The following is a 22,009-nucleotide window of genomic DNA, read 5'->3' on the forward strand; positions in this document are numbered from 1 at the left end:
AAGACCGCAGACAGATAGCAGAGGAATAGAAGCTATGGGCAGACCAGAGACGTCTGGGAGATTGCAGACAGGTAGCAGAGGAATGGAAGCCGCGGGCAGACCTGAGACATCTAGAAGATCGCAGACAAGTAGCCGAGAAATAGAAGCTGCAGGTGAATAGGAGACGTCCTAGAATTAGAATTAAAGAATTAATAGTCAAGCAAGTATTCTGACCAGATCATAATTTTTATGCAGATTTACCATCTGCGCACTGAATAAATGTGAATGCTGATTGGATGAAGCAGAACAGGTAATGTGTACTTGTCAAATGAGGAAGGTGAGGCCTAAGGGAACATCACCCTTTATCAAGTTGCAGGGGCAAACACAGAGAGAAAGGGCCCCCCGTGCATGAATTGTGCATGAGCCTCCCCCCACCCCCCCTCTTAAAGGAGTCTTCCATTTTCTTTTTTTTTTTGGCTCATCGGCTTACGCTAGGGAAAAAATATTAGAGTTATTCATTTTCACCTGGTCCAGTGATGTCTGCTCTGCTCTGTCTATGTTTACAGGCGGCATTGGTAATGTCACACGTGGCTTGTGCCGTTGATCTTGGCATGTAGCTGAGCTCAGTGATTCGCTCCAGCAGTTCCTGTTTTTTAGTCATTACATAACAGCTGCAGACGGAAAACAAAGACCAGAGCAGTAACAAAGCGGTATTGCTGGCCCTGAGGAGGATGAGTAACCCTGATTTTATTGTTTTTTTTTCCTAGCATAAGCCTAAAGGCATTAAAATAATTAAAACAGAAAATCCCTTTAAATAACATTATTTCATATAACAAAAACATGATGCACACACATCAGAAAATCACAATACACATGTCATAAGTACAAAGCACATTGCACACACGTCACATCAATACAGTGCACACGTTCTATACATCACACAAGTAAAGTGCACATATAAACATCACACGAGTACAGAAGTGCAGGACACAATGAACACATACATCAGTCCAGCATAAACAGATATGGAATGTGCACAATGATAACTACACAAACTACATCATAAAGAAGTCACATATACTATATTTACACAGGCTCATACACATATACCATATATACAGTCACATAGACACATATACCATATATACAGTCACATACACATATACCATATATACAGTCACATACACACATATACAATATATACACAGTTACATACACACATATACCATATATACAGTCACATACACATATACCATATATACAGTCACATACACACATATACCATATATACAGTCACATACACACATCTAATATATATATAAAATTGTCTTATCCCGTCTGTCTGTCTGTCTGTCTGTCTTTCTGTCTGTCTGTCCAGGAAATCCCACGTCGCTGATTGGTCAGGCTGCGGCCAATCAGCGACGCGGGATTTCAGAACAAGATGACGGCCGTTAGCGGCTCACCCTCACACGCTCACCCTCTGACGCTCACCCTCTGACGCTCACCCTCTGACGCTCACCCTCTGACGCTCACCCTCTGACGCTCACCCTCTGACGCTCACCCTCTGACGCTCACCCTCTGACGCTCACGCTCGGACGCTCACGCTCACGCACTCACGCACTCACGCTCACGCACTGACGCTCACGCTCACGCACTCACACTCACGCACTCACGCTCACGCTCTGACGCTCACCCTCTGACGCTCACCCTCGGACGCTCACCCTCAGACGCTCACCCTCGGACGCTCACCCTCGGACGCTCACCCTCGGACGCTCACCCTCTGACGCTCACCCTCTGACGCTCACCCTCTGACGCTCACCCTCTGACGCTCACCCTCTGACGCTCACCCTCAGAAGCTCACGCTCTGACGCTCACCCTCAGAAGCTCACCCTCTGACGCTCACCCTCTGACGCTCACCCTCTGACGCTCACCCTCTGACGCTCACCCTCAGAAGCTCACGCTCTGACGCTCACCCTCAGAAGCTCACGCTCGGACGCACACGCTCACGCACTGACGCTCACGCTCACTCTCTGACGCTGACGCTCACGCTCACGCACTGACGCTCACGCTCTGACGCTCACGCTCACGCACTGATGCTCACACTCTGACGCTCACGCTCGGACGCTCACGCTCGCGCTCTGACGCTCGCGCTCTGACGCTCACGCTCGGACGCTCACGCTCTGACGCTCACGCTCACGCTCTGACGCTCATGCTCTGACGCTCACGCTCACGTTCTGACGCTCACACTCGGACGCTCACGCTCTGACGCTCATGCTCACGCTCTAACGCTTGGACGCTCACGCTCGGACGCTCACGCTCGGACGCTCACGCACGGACGCTCACGCACTGACGCTCACGCTCACGCACTGACGCTCACGCTCACGCTCTGATGCTCACGCTCTGACGCTGGGTGAACAGTGTAGAGGTTATTTCTCATAATGGGGGACAGTGTGGACTTCATCTAATATATATAATTGTCTTATCCTGTCTGTCTGTCTTTCTGTCTGTCTGTCCAGGAAATCCCACGTCGCTGATTGGTCCGGCCACGGCCAATCAGAGACGCGGGATTTCAGAACAAGATGGCGGCCGTTAGCGGCTCACACTCACACGCTCACCCGCACACGCTCACCCTCACACGCTCACCCTCACACCCTCAGACGCTCACCCTCAGACGCTCACCCTCAGACGCTCACGCTCTGACGCTCACGCTCTGACGCTCACCCTCGGACGCTCACCCTCGGACGCTCACGCTCTGACGTTCACGCTCGGACGCACACGCTCACGCACTGACGCTCACGCTCACTCTCTGACGCTGACGCTCACGCACTGACGCTCACGCTCTGACGCTCACGCACTGATGCTCACACTCTGACGCTCACGCTCGGACGCTCACGCTCACGCACTGACTCACACGCTCACACGCTCACGCACTGTCGCTCGCGCTCGGACGCTCGCGCTCGGACAATCACGCTCGGATGCTCACGCTCTGACACTCATGCTCACGCTCTGACGCTCACGCTCAAGCTCTGATGCTCACGCTCACGCTCTGACGCTCATGCTCTGATGCTCACGCTCATGCTCTGACGCTCACACTCGGACACTCGCGCTCTGACGCTCATGCTCACGCTCTGACGCTCACGCTCTGACGCTCACGCTTGGACGCTTACGCTCTGACGCTCACGCTCGCGCTCGAACGCTCACGCTCTGACGCTCACGCTCTGACGCTCACGCTCTGACGCTCACGCTCGGACGCTCACGCTCTGACGCTCATGCTCACGCTTGGACGCTCACGCTTGGACGCTCACGCTCTGACGCTCACGCTCTGACGCTCACGCTCGGACGCTCACGCTCAAGCACTGACGCTCACGCTCTGACGCTCACATGCTCACGCTTGGACGCTCCTACTCGGACGCTCACACTCGGACGCTCACGCTCAGACGCTCACCCTCAGACGCTCACCCTCAGACGCTCACCCTCAGACGCTCACCCTCAGACGCTCACCCTCAGACGCTCACGCTCTGACGCTCACGCTCGGACGCACACGCTCACGCACTGACGCTCACGCTCACTCACTGACGCTGAGGCTCACGCTCTGACGCTCACGCTCACGCTCTGTCGCTCATGCTCACGCACTGATGCTCACGCTCGGACGCTCACGCTCACGCACTGACGCTCACGCTCTGACGCTCACGCTTGGACGCTCATGCTCACGCACTGACGCTCACGCTTGGACGCTCATGCTCACGCACTGACGCTCACGCTCTGACGCTCACGCACTGACGCTCACGCTCACGCACTGATGCTCACGCTCGGACGCTCACGGTCACGCACTGACGCTCACGCTCTGACGCTCACGTTCACGCACTGATGCTCACACTCTGACGCTCACGCTTGGACGCTCATGCTCACGCACTGACGCTCACCCTCACGCTCTGACGCTCACGCACTGTCGCTCACGCTCTGACGCACGCGCTCGGACGCTCACGCTCGGACGCTCACGCTCATGCTCTGACGCTCATGCTCTGACGCTCACGCTCTGACGCTCACGCTCTGACGCTCATGCTCGGACGCTCACGCTCTGACGCTTATGCTCTGACGCTCACGCTCGAACGCTCACGCTCGGACGCTCACGCACTGACGCTCACGCACTGACGCTCACGCTCTGACGCTCACGCTCTGACGCTCATGCTCACGCTTGGACGCTCACGCTTGAACGCTTACGCTCTGACGCTCACGCTCGGACGCTCAAGCACTGACGCTCACGCTCTGACGCTCACACTCACGCACTGACGCTCTCTCACATGCTCACGCTTGGACACTCACGCTCGGACGCTCACACTCACGCTCTGACGCTCACGCTCTGACGCTCACGCTCGGACGCTCACGCTCTGACGCTCACCCTCAGACGCTCACCCTCAGACTCTCACCCTCAGACTCTCACCCTCAGACTCTCACGCTCTGATGCGGACGCTCACGCTCTGACGCACACGCTCACGCACTGACGCTCACGCTCTGACGCTCACGCTCTGACGCTCACGCTCATGCACTGACGCTCACGCTCTGACGCTCACGCTCGGACGCTCACGCTCACGCACTGACGCTCACGCTCTGACGCTCACGCTGTGACGCTCACGCTCTGACGCTCATGCTCACGCTCTGATGCTCACGCTCACGCTCTGACGCTCATGCTCTGACACTCACGCTCACGCTCTGACGCTCACGCTCACGCTCTGACGCTCATGCTCTGACACTCACGCTCACGCTCTGACGCTCACGCTCGGACGCACACGCTCACGCACTGACGCTCACGCTCTGACGCTCACGCTCGGACGCTCACGCACTGACGCTCTGACGCTCACGCTCGGACGCTCACGCTCACGCACTGACGCTCACGCTCTGACGCTCACGTTCACGCACTGATGCTCACACTCTGACGCTCACGCTCAGACGCTCATGCTCACGCACTGACACTCACCCTCACGCTCTGACGCTCACGCACTGTCGCTCACGCTCTGACGCACGCGCTCGGACGATCACGCTCACGCTCGGACGCTCACGCTCACGCTCTGATGCTCACGCTCACTCTCTGACGCTCATGCTCTGACGCTCACGCTGTGACGCTCACGCTCTGACGCTCATGCTCACGCTCTGATGCTCACGCTCACGCTCTGACGCTCATGCTCTGACACTCACGCTCACGCTCGGACGCTCACGCTCGGACGCACACGCTCACGCACTGACGCACACGCTCACGCACTGACGCTCACGCTCGGACGCTCACGCACTGACGCTCTGACGCTCACGCTCGGACGCTCACGCTCACGCACTGACGCTCACGCTCTGACGCTCACGTTCACGCACTGATGCTCACACTCTGACGCTCACTCTCAGACGCTCATGCTCACGCACTGACACTCACCCTCACGCTCTGACGCTCACGCACTGTCGCTCACGCTCTGACGCACGCGCTCGGACGATCACGCTCGGACGCTCACGCTCACGCTCTGATGCTCACGCTCACTCTCTGACGCTCATGCTCTGACGCTCACGCTCTGACGCTCACGCTCGGACGCTTAGGCTCTGACGCTCACGCTCGAACGCTCACGCTCGGACGCTCACGCTCAAGCACTGACGCTCACGCTCTGACGCTCAAGCTCACGCACTGACGCTCACGCTCTGACGCTCACGTTCACGCACTGATGCTCACACTCTGACGCTCACGCTCGGACGCTCATGCTCACGCACTGACACTCACCCTCACGCTCTGACGCTCACGCACTGTCGCTCACTCTCTGACGCACGCGCTCGGACGATCACGCTCGGACGCTCACGCTCTGATGCTCACGCTCACTCTCTGACGCTCATGCTCTGACGCTCACGCTCACGCTCTGACGCTCACACTCGAACGCTCACGCTCGGACGCTCACGCTCGGATGCTCACGCTCTGATGCTCACGCTCACTCTCTGACGCTCATGCTCTGACGCTCACGCTCGGACGCTCACGCTCGGACGCTCACGCTCGGACGCTCACGCTCAAGCACTGACGCTCACGCTCTGGCGCTCAAGCTCACGCACTGACGCTCACGCTCTGACGCTCACGCTCTGACGCTCACGCTTGGACGCTCACGCTTGGACGCTCAAGCACTGACGCTCAAGCACTGACGCTCACGCTCTGACGCTCACGCTCACGCACTGACGCTCTCGCTCACGCTCTGACTCTCACATGCTCACGCTCGGACACTCACGCTCGGACGCACACACTCACGCTCTGACGCTCACGCTCGGACGCTCACGCTCTGACGCTCACACTCGGACGCTCACGCTCACGCTCGGACGCTCACGCTCGGACGCTCATGCTCACGCACTGACGCTCACGCACTGACGCTCACGCTCACGCTCGGACGCTCACGCTCGGACACTCATGCTCACGCACTGACGCTCACGCACTGACGCTCACGCTCTGACGCTCACGCTCACGCACTGACGCTCACGCTCGGACGCTCACGCTCTGACGCTCACGCTCGGATGCTCACGCTTGGATGCTCACGCTCTGACGCTCACCCTCAGACGCTCACCCTCAGACTCTCACGCTCTGATGCGGACGCTCACGCTCGGACGCACACGCTCACGCACTGACGCTCATGCACTGACGCTCACGCTCTGACGCTGACGCTCATGCACTGACGCTCACGCTCGGATGCTCACGCTCACGCTCGGACGCTCACGCTCTGACGCTCACGCTCTGACGCTCACGCACTGACGCTCACGCTCACGCACTGACGCTCACGCTCGGACGCTCACGCTCACGCACTGACGCTCACGCTCTGACGCTCACGCTGTGACGCTCACGCTCGGACGCTCACGCTCTGACGCTCATGCTCACGCTCTGATGCTCACGCTCACGCTCTGACGCTCATGCTCTGACACTCACGCTCACGCTCTGACGCTCATGCTCACGCTCTGACGCTCACGCTCTGACGCTCACGCTCTGACGCTCACGCTCGGACGCTCACGCTCACGCTCTGACGCTCACGCTCGGACGCTCACGCACTGACGCTCACGCTCTGACGCTCCCGCACTGACGCTCACGCTCTGACGCTCACGCTCGGGCGCTCACGCACTGACGCTCACGCTATGACGCTCACGCTCTGACGCTCATGCTCACGCTCTGATGCTCACGCTCTGACGCTCATGCTCTGACACTCACGCTCGGACGCTCACGCTCTGATGCTCACGCTCTGGCGCTCATGATCACGCTCTGACGCTCACGCTCTGACGCTCACACTCTGACGCTCACGCTCGGACGCTCACGCTTGGACACTTACACTCTGACGCTCACGCTCGAACGCTCACGCTCTGACGCTCACGCTCAAGCACTGACGCTCACGCTCACGCTTGAACGCTCACGCACTGACGCTCACGCTCACACTTGGACGCTCACGCACTGACGCTCACGCTCTCGCTCTGATGCTCACGCTCTGACGCTCACATGCTCACGCTCTGACGCTCACATGCTCACGCTCTGACGCTCACGCTCTGACGCTCACACTCACGCTCTGACGCTCACGCTCGGACGCTCACGCTCTGACGCTCACGCACTGACACTCACGCTCTGACGCTCACGCTCACGCACTGACGCTCACGCTCGGATGCTCACGCTCTGACGCTCACGCTCACGCTCTGACGCTCTGATGCTCACGCTCTGATGCTCACGCTCTGATGCTCACGCTCTGACGCTTACGCTCTGACGCTCACGCTCGGATGCTCACACGCACGGACGCTCACGCTCACGCACTGACGCTCACGCTCACGCACTGACACTCACATGCTCAAGCTCGAACGCTCACGCTCTGACGCTCACATGCTCACGCTCTGACGCTCACGCTCTGACGCTCACGCTCGGATGCTCACGCTCTGACGCTCACGCTCGGACTCTCACACTCACGCTCTGACGCTCACGCTCTGACGCTCACGCCCACGCTCTGACGCTCACACTCTGACGCTCACGCTCGGACGCTCACGCTCACGCACTGACGCTCACGCTCACGCTCTGACGCTCACGCTCTGACGCTCATGCTCGGATGCTCACGCTCACGCACTGACGCTCACGCTCTGACGCTCACGCCCACGTTCTGACGCTCACGCTCACGCTCTGACGCTCACGCTCTGACGCTCACGCTCTGACGCTCACGCTCGGACGCTCACGCTCGGATGCTCACGCTCACGCACTGACGCTCACGCTCACGCTCTGACGCTCACGCTCTGACGCTCATGCTCGGATGCTCACGCTCACGCACTGACGCTCACGCTCTGACGCTCACGCCCACGTTCTGACGCTCACGCTCACGCACTGACGCTCACGCTCTGACGCTCACGCTCTGACGCTCACGCTCGGACGCTCACGCTCGGATGCTCACGCTCACGCTCTGACGCTCACGCTCACGCACTGACGCTCACGCTCAGACGCTCACGCTCAGACCCTCGCGCTCTGACGCTCGGACCCTCACGCTCTGACGCTCACGCTCACGCACTGACGCTCACGCTCAGATGCTCACGCTCTGACGCTCACGCTCTGACGCTCACGCTCACACTCGGACCCTCTGACGCTCACGCTCTCACGCTCACGCTCTCGCTCACGCTTGGACGCTCACGCTTGGACGCTCACGCTCGGACGCTCACGCTCGGACGCTCACGCTCTGACGCTCACACTGACGCTCACGCTCTGACGCTCACACTGACGCTCACGCTCTGACGCTCACACTGACGCTCACGCTCTGACGCTCACACTGATGCTCACGCTGTGACGCTCACGCACTGACGCTCACGCACTGACGCTCACGCACTGACGCTCACGCTGTGACGCTCACGCTGTGACGCTCACGCACTGACGCTCACGCACTGACGCTCACGCTCTGACGCTCACGCTCTGATGCTCATGCTCTGACGCTCACGCTCATGCTCTGACGCTCACGCTCAGACGCTCACATGCTCACGCTCGGACGCTCACGCTCGGACGCTCACACTCACGCTCGGACGCTCACGCTCTGACGCTCACGCTCTGACGCTCACCCTCGGACGCTCACCCTCGGACGCTCACGCTCTGACGCTCACCCTCGGACGCTCACGCTCTGACGCTCACGCTGTGACGCTCACGCTGTGACGCTCACGCACTGACGCTCACGCACTGACGCTCACGCACTGACGCTCACGCACTGACGCTCACGCTCTGACGCTCACGCTCTGATGCTCATGCTCTGACGCTCACGCTCATGCTCTGACGCTCACGCTCAGACGCTCACATGCTCACGCTCGGACGCTCACGCTCGGACGCTCACACTCACGCTCTGACGCTCACGCTCGGACGCTCACGCTCTGACGCTCACGCTCTGACGCTCACCCTCGGACGCTCACGCTCTGACGCTCACCCTCGGACGCTCACCCTCGGACGCTCACGCTCTGACGCTCACGCTCGGACGCTCACCCTCGGACGCTCACCCTCGGACGCTCACGCTCGGACGCTCACGCTCGGACGCTCACGCTCGGACGCTCACGCTCACGCTCTGACGCTCAGGCTCAGACGGTCACACTCTGAAGTTCACGCTCGAACGCTCACGCTCAGAGACTCACGCTCTGACGCTCATGCTCGGACTCTCATGCTCGGATGCTCACGCTCTGACGCTCACGCTCTGATGCTCACGCTCGCGCTCAGACACTCACGCTCTGACGCTCACGCTCACGCTCTGACGCTCACCCTCGACGCTCACGCTCGGATGCTCACCCTCGGACGCTCACCCTCGGACGCTCACGCTCTGACGCTCACGCTCGAACGCTCACGCTCGGATGCTCACCCTCGGACGCTCACCCTCGGACGCTCACCCTCGGACGCTCACGCTCTGACGCTCACGCTCGAACGCTCACGCTCAGAGACTCACGCTCTGACGCTCACGCTCGGACTCTCATGCTCGGATGCTCACGCTCTGACGCTCACGCTCTGATGCTCACGCTCGCGCTCAGACACTCACGCTCTGACGCTCACGCTCTGACGCTCACCCTCGACGCTCACGCTCGGATGCTCACCCTCGGACGCTCACCCTCGGACGCTCACCCTCGGACGCTCACGCTCTGACGCTCACGCTCGAACGCTCACGCTCAGAGACTCACGCTCTGACGCTCACGCTCGGACTCTCATGCTCGGATGCTCACGCTCTGACGCTCAGGCTCTGATGCTCACGCTCGCGCTCAGACACTCACGCTCACGCTCTGACGCTCACCCTCGACGCTCACCCTCGACGCTCACGCTCTGACGCTCACCCTCGGACGCTCACGCTCTGACGCTCACCCTCGGACGCTCACCCTCGGACGCTCACCCTCGGACGCTCACGCTCTGACGCTCACCCTCGGACGCTCACGCTCCGACACTCACCCTCGGACGCTCACGCTCTGACGCTCACCCTCGGACGCTCACGCTCTGACGCTCACCCTCGGACGCTCACGCTCCGACACTCACGCTCTGACGCTCACCCTCGGATGCTCACGCTCTGACGCTCACGCTCTGACGCTCACGCTCTGACGCTCACGCTCTGACGCTCACCCTCGGACGCTCACGCTCCGACACTCACGCTCTGACGCTCACCCTCGGACTCTCACGCTCCAACACTCACGCTCTGACGCTCACCCTCGGACGCTCACCCTCGGACGCTCACCCTCGGACGCTCACCCTCGGACGCTCACCCTCGGACGCTCACGCTCTGACGCTCACCCTCGGACGCTCACGCTCCGACGCTCACGCTCTGACGCTCACCCTCGGACGCTCACCCTCGGACGCTCACCCTCGGACGCTCACCCTCGGACGCTCACGCTCTGACGCTCACGCTCGGACGCTCACGCTCGGACGCTCACGCTCGGACGCTCACGCTCACGCTCTGACGCTCAGGCTCAGACGGTCACACTCTGAAGTTCACGCTCGAACGCTCACGCTCAGAGACTCACGCTCTGACGCTCATGCTCGGACTCTCATGCTCGGATGCTCACGCTCTGACGCTCACGCTCTGATGCTCACGCTCGCGCTCAGACACTCACGCTCTGACGCTCACGCTCTGACGCTCACCCTCGACGCTCACCCTCGACGCTCACGCTCGGATGCTCACCCTCGGACGCTCACCCTCGGACGCTCACCCTCGGACGCTCACCCTCGGACGCTCACCCTCTGACGCTCACCCTCTGACGCTCACCCTCGGACGCTCACCCTCGGACGCTCACCCTCGGACGCTCACCCTCGGACGCTCACGCTCGGACGCTCACGCTCGGACGCTCACGCTCACGCTCTGACGCTCAGGCTCAGACGGTCACACTCTGAAGTTCACGCTCGAACGCTCACGCTCAGAGACTCACGCTCTGACGCTCATGCTCGGACTCTCATGCTCGGATGCTCACGCTCTGACGCTCACGCTCTGATGCTCACGCTCGCGCTCAGACGCTCACGCTCTGACGCTCACGCTCTGACGCTCACCCTCGACGCTCACGCTCGGATGCTCACCCTCGGACGCTCACCCTCGGACGCTCACCCTCGGACGCTCACCCTCGGACGCTCACGCTCTGACGCTCACGCTCGAACGCTCACGCTCAGAGACTCACGCTCTGACGCTCACGCTCGGACTCTCATGCTCGGATGCTCACGCTCTGACGCTCACGCTCTGATGCTCACGCTCGCGCTCAGACACTCACGCTCACGCTCTGACGCTCACCCTCGACGCTCACCCTCGACGCTCACGCTCGGATGCTCACGCTCTGACGCTCACGCTCTGACGCTCACCCTCGGACGCTCACCCTCGGACGCTCACCCTCGGACGCTCACCCTCGGACGCTCACCCTCGGACGCTCACGCTCTGACGCTCACGCTCTGACGCTCACCCTCGGACGCTCACCCTCGGACGCTCACGCTCTGACGCTCACGCTCTGATGCTCAGACGGTCACACTCTGAAGTTCACGCTCGAACGCTCACGCTCAGAGACTCACGCTCTGACGCTCATGCTCGGACTCTCATGCTCGGATGCTCACGCTCTGACGCTCACGCTCTGATGCTCACGCTCGCGCTCAGACACTCACGCTCTGACGCTCACGCTCTGACGCTCACCCTCGACGCTCACGCTCGGATGCTCACCCTCGGACGCTCACCCTCGGACGCTCACCCTCGGACGCTCACGCTCTGACGCTCACGCTCGAACGCTCACGCTCAGAGACTCACGCTCTGACGCTCACGCTCGGACTCTCATGCTCGGATGCTCACGCTCTGACGCTCAGGCTCTGATGCTCACGCTCGCGCTCAGACACTCACGCTCACGCTCTGACGCTCACCCTCGACGCTCACCCTCGACGCTCACGCTCTGACGCTCACCCTCGGACGCTCACGCTCTGACGCTCACCCTCGGACGCTCACCCTCGGACGCTCACCCTCGGACGCTCACGCTCTGACGCTCACCCTCGGACGCTCACGCTCCGACACTCACCCTCGGACGCTCACGCTCTGACGCTCACCCTCGGACGCTCACGCTCTGACGCTCACCCTCGGACGCTCACGCTCCGACACTCACGCTCTGACGCTCACCCTCGGATGCTCACGCTCTGACGCTCACGCTCTGACGCTCACGCTCTGACGCTCACGCTCTGACGCTCACCCTCGGACGCTCACGCTCCGACACTCACGCTCTGACGCTCACCCTCGGACTCTCACGCTCCAACACTCACGCTCTGACGCTCACCCTCGGACGCTCACCCTCGGACGCTCACCCTCGGACGCTCACCCTCGGACGCTCACCCTCGGACGCTCACGCTCTGACGCTCACCCTCGGACGCTCACGCTCCGACGCTCACGCTCTGACGCTCACCCTCGGACGCTCACCCTCGGACGCTCACCCTCGGACGCTCACCCTCGGACGCTCACGCTCTGACGCTCACGCTCGGACGCTCACGCTCGGACGCTCACGCTCGGACGCTCACGCTCACGCTCTGACGCTCAGGCTCAGACGGTCACACTCTGAAGTTCACGCTCGAACGCTCACGCTCAGAGACTCACGCTCTGACGCTCATGCTCGGACTCTCATGCTCGGATGCTCACGCTCTGACGCTCACGCTCTGATGCTCACGCTCGCGCTCAGACACTCACGCTCTGACGCTCACGCTCTGACGCTCACCCTCGACGCTCACCCTCGACGCTCACGCTCGGATGCTCACCCTCGGACGCTCACCCTCGGACGCTCACCCTCGGACGCTCACCCTCGGACGCTCACCCTCTGACGCTCACCCTCGGACGCTCACCCTCGGACGCTCACCCTCGGACGCTCACGCTCGGACGCTCACGCTCGGACGCTCACGCTCACGCTCTGACGCTCAGGCTCAGACGGTCACACTCTGAAGTTCACGCTCGAACGCTCACGCTCAGAGACTCACGCTCTGACGCTCATGCTCGGACTCTCATGCTCGGATGCTCACGCTCTGACGCTCACGCTCTGATGCTCACGCTCGCGCTCAGACGCTCACGCTCTGACGCTCACGCTCTGACGCTCACCCTCGACGCTCACGCTCGGATGCTCACCCTCGGACGCTCACCCTCGGACGCTCACCCTCGGACGCTCACCCTCGGACGCTCACGCTCTGACGCTCACGCTCGAACGCTCACGCTCAGAGACTCACGCTCTGACGCTCACGCTCGGACTCTCATGCTCGGATGCTCACGCTCTGACGCTCACGCTCTGATGCTCACGCTCGCGCTCAGACACTCACGCTCACGCTCTGACGCTCACCCTCGACGCTCACCCTCGACGCTCACGCTCGGATGCTCACGCTCTGACGCTCACGCTCTGACGCTCACCCTCGGACGCTCACCCTCGGACGCTCACCCTCGGACGCTCACCCTCGGACGCTCACCCTCGGACGCTCACGCTCTGACGCTCACGCTCTGACGCTCACCCTCGGACGCTCACCCTCGGACGCTCACCCTCGGACGCTCACGCTCTGACGCTCACCCTCGGACGCTCACCCTCGGACGCTCACCCTCGGACGCTCACGCTCTGACGCTCACCCTCGGACGCTCACCCTCGGACGCTCACCCTCGGACGCTCACCCTCGGACGCTCACCCTCTGACGCTCACGCTCTGACGCTCACCCTCGGACGCTCACGCTCTGACACTCACGCTCTGACGCTCACGCTCCGACGCTCACGCTCCGACGCTCACGCTCCGACGCTCACCCTCGGACGCTCACCCTCGGACGCTCACCCTCGGACGCTCACCCTCGGACGCTCACCCTCGGACGCTCACCCTCGGACGCTCACCCTTGGACGCTCACGCTCTGACGCTCACCCTCGGACGCTCACGCTCTGACGCTCACCCTCGGACGCTCACGCTCCGACACTCACGCTCTGACACTCACCCTCGGACGCTCACGCTCCGACACTCACGCTCCGACGCTCACGCTCCGACGCTCACGCTCTGACGCTCACGCTCTGACGCTCACGCTCTGACGCTCACCCTCGGACGCTCACCCTCGGACGCTCACCCTCGGACGCTCACGCTCTGACGCTCACCCTCGGACGCTCACCCTCGGACGCTCACGCTCGGACGCTCACGCTCGGACGCTCACGCTCGGACGCTCACGCTCACGCTCTGACGCTCAGGCTCAGACGGTCACACTCTGAAGTTCACGCTCGAACGCTCACGCTCAGAGACTCACGCTCTGACGCTCATGCTCGGACTCTCATGCTCGGATGCTCACGCTCTGACGCTCACGCTCTGATGCTCACGCTCGCGCTCAGACACTCACGCTCTGACGCTCACGCTCTGACGCTCACCCTCGACGCTCACGCTCGGATGCTCACCCTCGGACGCTCACCCTCGGACGCTCACCCTCGGACGCTCACGCTCTGACGCTCACGCTCGAACGCTCACGCTCAGAGACTCACGCTCTGACGCTCACGCTCGGACTCTCATGCTCGGATGCTCACGCTCTGACGCTCACGCTCTGATGCTCACGCTCGCGCTCAGACACTCACGCTCACGCTCTGACGCTCACCCTCGACGCTCACCCTCGACGCTCACGCTCGGATGCTCACGCTCTGACGCTCACGCTCTGACGCTCACCCTCGGACGCTCACCCTCGGACGCTCACGCTCTGACGCTCACGCTCTGACGCTCACCCTCGGACGCTCACCCTCGGACGCTCACCCTCGGACGCTCACCCTCGGACGCTCACCCTCGGACGCTCACGCTCTGACGCTCACCCTCGGACGCTCACGCTCTGACGCTCACGCTCTGACGCTCACCCTCGGACGCTCACCCTCGGACGCTCACCCTCGGACGCTCACCCTCGGACGCTCACGCTCTGACGCTCACCCTCGGACGCTCACCCTCGGACGCTCACCCTCGGACGCTCACCCTCTGACGCTCACGCTCTGACGCTCACCCTCGGACGCTCACGCTCTGACGCTCACGCTCTGACGCTCACGCTCCGACGCTCACGCTCCGACGCTCACCCTCGGACGCTCACCCTCGGACGCTCACCCTCGGACGCTCACCCTCGGACGCTCACCCTCGGACGCTCACCCTCGGACGCTCACCCTCGGACGCTCACGCTCTGACGCTCACCCTCGGACGCTCACGCTCTGACGCTCACCCTCGGACGCTCACGCTCCGACACTCACGCTCTGACGCTCACCCTCGGACGCTCACGCTCTGACACTCACGCTCTGACACTCACCCTCGGACGCTCACGCTCCGACACTCACGCTCTGACGCTCACCCTCGGACGCTCACGCTCTGACGCTCACCCTCGGACGCTCACGCTCCGACACTCACGCTCTGACGCTCACCCTCGGACGCTCACGCTCTGACGCTCACCCTCGGACGCTCACGCTCTGACACTCACGCTCTGACACTCACCCTCGGACGCTCACGCTCCGACACTCACGCTCTGACGCTCACCCTCGGACGCTCACGCTCTGACGCTCACCCTCGGACGCTCACGCTCCGACACTCACGCTCTGACGCTCACCCTCGGACGCTCACGCTCTGACGCTCACGCTCACGCTCTGACGCTCACACTCACGCTCTGACGCTCACGCTCTGACGCTCACGCTCAGACGGTCACACTCTGAAGTTCACGCTCGAACGCTCACGCTCAGAGACTCACGCTCTGACGCTCACGCTCGGACTCTCATGCTCGGATGCTCACGCTCTGACGCTCACGCTCTGATGCTCACGCTCGCGCTCAGACACTCACGCTCTGACGCTCACCCTCGACGCTCACGCTCGGATGCTCACGCTCGGATGCTCACGCTCTGACGCTCACGCTCTGACGCTCACGCTCTGACGCTCACGCTCGAACGCTCACGCTCAGAGACTCACGCTCTGACGCTCACGCTCGGACTCTCATGCTCGGATGCTCACGCTCTGACGCTCACGCTCTGATGCTCACGCTCGCGCTCAGACACTCACGCTCTGACGCTCACCCTCGACGCTCACGCTCTGACGCTCACCCTCTGACGCTCACCCTCTGACGCTCACCCTCTGACGCTCACCCTCTGACGCTCACCCTCGGACACTCACGCTCTGACGCTGGCAACCACGACCAATCAGCAAAGCGGTGTTTAAATTTGGCGGCAATATAGGTGATTGGTCGCGGGCGGCGGCCGCGACCAATCAGCGAACCGTGTTAGTGAGGACTGGAGAGCGTGTTTAAATTTGGCGCCAAAATCGCTGATTAGTCGCGACCGCAACCAATCAGCAGAGGGGTGTTTAAATTTGGCGCCAAAATCAATGATTGGTCGTGGCCGGCGGTCGCGACCAATCAGCAGAGCGGTGTTTAAATTTGGCGCCAATACTGCTGATAGGCTATGGTATATCATAGTGCATATATGGGTGTTTGGGGTCATCATACTGTGTTTAGAGGGCCAAGGAGGCCATCATACTATGTATGAGGCTATGGGCCATCATATTGTGTATAGGGGCCATTTTGGCATCGAATTTTATATAGGGGTTATAGGTCATTATACGGAGTATAGAGGATGTTGGGGAATCATTGTGTGTTGGGGGGTGGGGCATCATACTGTGTATAATTCTGATTGGTCATGTTTGCAGGCCGCGACCAATCAGCAGAGGGATGTTAAAATTTGGCGCCAAAATCAATGATTGGTCGCGGCCGGCCACCGTTGTCAATGTCGCTGATTGGTCGCGGCCGGTGGTCGCGACCAATCAGCAGAGTGTTGTTTAAATTTGGCGCCAATCTCGCTGATTGTTCGCGGTTGGCGGCCGCGACCAATCAGCAGAGCGGTGTTTAAATTTTGCGCCAAAATCGCTAATTGGCCGCGGCTGGCGGCCACGCCAATCAGCAGAGCGGGGTTTAAATTTGGCACCAATAATGCTGATTGGTCGCGACCAGCGACCGCGACCAATCAGCAGAGCGGGGTTTACATTTGCCGCCCATATCGCTGATTGGTCGCGGCCGCCCACCGCGACCAATCAGCAGAGCGGCGTTTACATTTGCCACCCATATCGCTGATTGGTCGTGGCCGGCCACCGCGACCAATCAGCAGAGCGGTGTTTAAATTTGGCGCCAATAATGCTGATTGGTCGCGGCCGGCCACCGTGACCAATCAGCAGAGCGGGGTTTAAATTTTGCGCCAAAATCGCTGATTGGTCGCGGCCGGCCACCGCGACCAATCAGCAGAGCGGTGTTTAAGTTTGGCGCTAATAATGCTGATTGGTCGCGGCCGGCCACCGCGACCAATCAGCAGAGCGGGGTTTAAATGTGGCGCCAATAATGGTGATTGGACGCGGCCGGCGACCGCGACCAATCAGCAGAGCGGCGTTTAAATTTTCCTTCCATATCACTGATTGGTCGCGGGCGTCGACCGCGACCAATCAGCGTCGTATTAGTGAGGACCGGGGAGCGGCACTGCTTGTGCGGCTACTTCCGCTGCGAGAAGCCAGAAGATGAGCGGCTGCTCGCAGTAGAAGCATCCTGACGGGCGGCGCCGCTCCCCGGTCCTCCGTTCACACTTGCCGTCCGGACATCAGCGGGCCAAGCCGCTGATCTCCAGACATTAGCCGCATGGAGGTGAGCAGCGCCGCCTGTCGGGGTACTTGTGCTGCCAGCAGTGGGGAGATGAGCGGCTAGCGCTGCTCATCTCTCGGCTGCATCGCCGCTGACCTCCGTGCGGCAGATGAGCCGCTAACGGCCGCCATCTTTTTCTGAAATCCCGCGTCACTGATTGGCAGCAGCCGGACCAATGAGCGACGCGGGATTTCCTGGACAGACAGACAGACAGACAGAAAGACAGACAGACGGGATAAGACAATTATATATATAGATAGGGGTGATGATGTCTTATAGTTCATAAGGGTGGACAGTGTGGAGTCAATATTTTATAGAAGAGTACAATGTGGAGGCCGTGTACCATAACAGGGACAGTACATGAGTCATATTTAGCGCATGGAGCACAGAGAGGGGTAATTATTATTCAGGGGCACATGAGTAGATATTTTTATTCAAGAGCATTATAATGATACTGAAGATTTTAAGGCGACCATGTCGGGCTGTGCTTCAGAAGACCGGAAATGAGAGGGAAGTTTGCAGAGGCAAGCTGACGATTCCAGTGATGCATCATGTACTGACGGTTCTAGTGATGTATTCATGTACTGGTAGTGCTTCTGGTGATGCATTCATATACTGATAGTTATTCTGATGATGTTTTAATGTACTGATGGTGATTCTAGTACTGTATTCCTGTACTGATGGTGGTTCTGGTGATGTATTCCTGTACTGATGGTGGTTCTGGTGATGTTTTCATGTACTGATGGTAGTTGTGGTGCTGTATTCATGTACTGATGGTGATTCTGGTGATGTATTACTGTACTGATGGTGGTTTTGGTGATGTATTCTGTATTGATGATGCTTCTGGTAGTGCATTCAAGTACTTATGATGTTTCTGGTGTTGTATTTGTTGTATTCCTGCACTGATGGTGGCTCTTATGCTGTATTCCTTCATAGGAGACAGTAATTTGGTCTATATACTGCAATTCTGTGGAATTGCAGAATATAGTATAAGCATGTAGACTATCACAGGTTCATTCCTTAGGGGGGTTAAATAATAATGAATACCGTAAAGGAAAACCCTCAAAAAAACATTGATGGCATTGCTTTTGTTTGCTGTAGGTTTAAATTGCACTGGAAGGAGAGGCGCCAATTCAATTTACACCTCAGGCAGAAAAAAAATCCAGAATCGCATTGTGCATACATACACACACATATACATAGAAACACAGACATGCACACATAGATATCCATGCAGACTTAGTGTGTACAGTACATACACACACATAGCCACACAAGTGTAGACTTGCTTGTTACTAATACGTCTATATATACACATAATCTTCTGTTCTGGGACCATTTGCTGTCTATATTTCACTTTGTTCAGCCTGTTTAATCTCCTGTCTGACAAGCTAAAAGCACCACCTAACTCCCAATACACAAACCAGTCAAGAGCTTTTCCCAAATTCCAGGCTTCCCTTGTTTGCATGACAAGAGGAGCTAATAAATCCAGCAATGGGAACAGCACACTGTGAAGTGCACCCAATACACATCTTATTCTCCGCTCACTGTGTTTGCTCATTAATTTTATGCTATTTGAAAATCCCATAAAGCCACTTCTGCAATCCACACTGTAGGGCAAGAAAAAAAAAAGTGGGCCCCTACATGACCCAGGGTCATTAAGCCAGGCATTTTGAGTATCAGTGTCAGACATAAAGAAGTAGCAAAACTCATCATAGACCAGTGAGGGCAATCAGACAAGTGTAAACGGGCACAAGACATGTACATAGCCATGTCTGGGAGGTCATTTGCAGCATCTGCTGTCTGGGAGACTTCGAAAATTTTTCACATCTGCAATTCTTCATGATTATTCCTCCAGTCCTCACTCCCCAGTCCTTGTACTGTAATGTTTAAAAGCAACAGCACACAATTGGAGTTTTAAAGCTAAAAATATTTAGACTTTATTATTTAAAACACAAGGTCAGAACAATGAAGACGACATATCAGGTCATAGACAATAATGCAAGTGAGTATCACCTGTAAAGTAAGGATATTTGATCTCCTAAATAGATAAATCAATGTATAAATCTAATCAATAAATAATAGATACAATCATACCCAAAGTAGAGTGTGTTATGTAAAGTGAGCCCCAAATGCACCCTGATGCGCGTTTCGCTTAATCCCTCTTTCTTCCTCAGGGGGTGCAGAAAATAAATCCTCCCTTGGTCCCATAAATAGTAAGACATTCAGGTACGCACGTCCTCCTAGCATTGCACATGTCTGAGAAAGGAACACGGTATCTAAACTCCCAGACAAGCATGGGTGCTGGATTAATGCCAAGAGCTGAGCAGGGAAAGAGGGCATTGTGGCGCGCACATGCACCACCTATCAGATCTAGATGAAGAATCCCAGACATACATCAGCAGAAAACCAACCAAACACCAGACCGTGCAATAGTGCAAAAAAAGGGGTAAAGGGGGAACAGAGATAAGTGATTAAAATATACAAAAGCGCTCAGTGTTCATGCATAATAAAGTGCAAATCTAATAATTAATTTATATATCATAAAGTGCAATTAAATTAATTACATTTACAAACCACACAAATTAAAACATGATACATATTCATTTATGAAATGCAATGAAAATATAATAGAGAGATAGCAATGCATATATAAGTGTGAGAAGAAAAGGGAGAAGGCGGAGGAGACAACAGAGCATCAATAGTTGGATCAATACATCAAATTGGGTGAAATAATTCTGCCTGTTCATGTTCCAATTATTCTTTCTCTGAATTCAAAACATCTCATCTCAGTGGAAAACATCCAGACAAAGCTCCATAAAGAGCTTTAAGGTACATGCAAGGACTGTGGAGTGGGAAAAGAGCCAGTTTAGACAAAAAAAAGACGAACCATTGCAATTTAAAAGCCTAATTTACAAAATAAAAAAGGTGTTTCTGTAACCAATGGCTTGTCCTGTGTGTGTCCTGTCCCACGCCCCCTATGCACAATAGAGAAAAGATGTCCAAAGTCGCCAATGCCCAGAGCAATATACAAATGCGAATGGCCCAAGAAATTACATGTTCGTGTCTACTTGGCCTAAGGCCTTTTATATATCAGCCATTCAAAACCCCAATATGGACCGCGATGTCATGGGCATATACTATTTCGTTCGGGTCAGGAGAACTGATACCGGTCTGGACATCGCAACCCATAGTCAGACTGTGAATGTCGGACATGTGAAACTACCCTAACAGTGATGTCCAGTGGCATAAATAGAGTCTGATGGGCCACGATGCAAAATTTGGACAGCCCCCCCCCATCCTTGTATATGTTCTCCATCCTGGTATATATGTCCCTCATCTTGGTATATACATATGCCCTCCCTCCTGGCCCGCCCCACCCTGGTATATATATCCCTTATCCTGGGCCCAATCCTTATATATATATTCCTCATCCTGATATATGTGACACTTATCCTGAGCCCCATCCTAATATATGTCCCCCGCTCTGCCGCTGTTCTTTAATGCAAAAAAAAACAACCTTCATACTCACCTTCCTTCCCCTCCCCCGCCACGCGGCGTCCTTTTCTAATGCCGGCAGCTCAATGACTCCCCAATAAATTTACCCTTAATGTTTTTGTTTTTTTTACTTATTAAAAAATCAAGCAAAAAAAAAAAGTACAAGTTATTTTGCTTAGTAATAACAGCCACTATTTACTTTCACATATCTTTAGAAATAAAAACTTACTTAAATGCAAAAATATAAATTTGGTTGCAATTATTTTGTCAACATTCTCATAAAAATTCAAAATAATATTAATAATAGCCACTTATTTTACTTTAATGCATGGTAAGACCATTCAAAATTGTATCTAGAATTACCTTGAAAAAATTTTTTTTTACTCAAATTAGATTAGATTTTATTCCTAAATGTCCTAAAAATAA

At 57.9% G+C, this 22,009-nt stretch overlaps 1 protein-coding gene across 1 annotated transcript in view; it reads left to right on the top strand.

Moving 5' to 3' along the window:
* The first annotated feature begins 654 nt into the window (after positions 1-654).
* LEFTY1 (left-right determination factor 1) overlaps positions 655-22,009 on the top strand; it is a 30,954-nt gene continuing 9,599 nt past the window's right edge. Inside the window, exon 1 of the mRNA XM_073673296.1 lies at positions 655-714. The gene's annotated coding sequence lies outside the window, so the exon portion shown is untranslated. The remainder of the gene's footprint in view (positions 715-22,009) is intronic.

The sequence above is a fragment of the Phyllobates terribilis genome, unplaced genomic scaffold (assembly GCF_046119375.1).
Source record: "Phyllobates terribilis strain yellow unplaced genomic scaffold, ASM4611937v1 Scaffold_3__8_contigs__length_932513732, whole genome shotgun sequence".
Lineage (NCBI taxonomy): Eukaryota > Metazoa > Chordata > Amphibia > Anura > Dendrobatidae > Phyllobates > Phyllobates terribilis.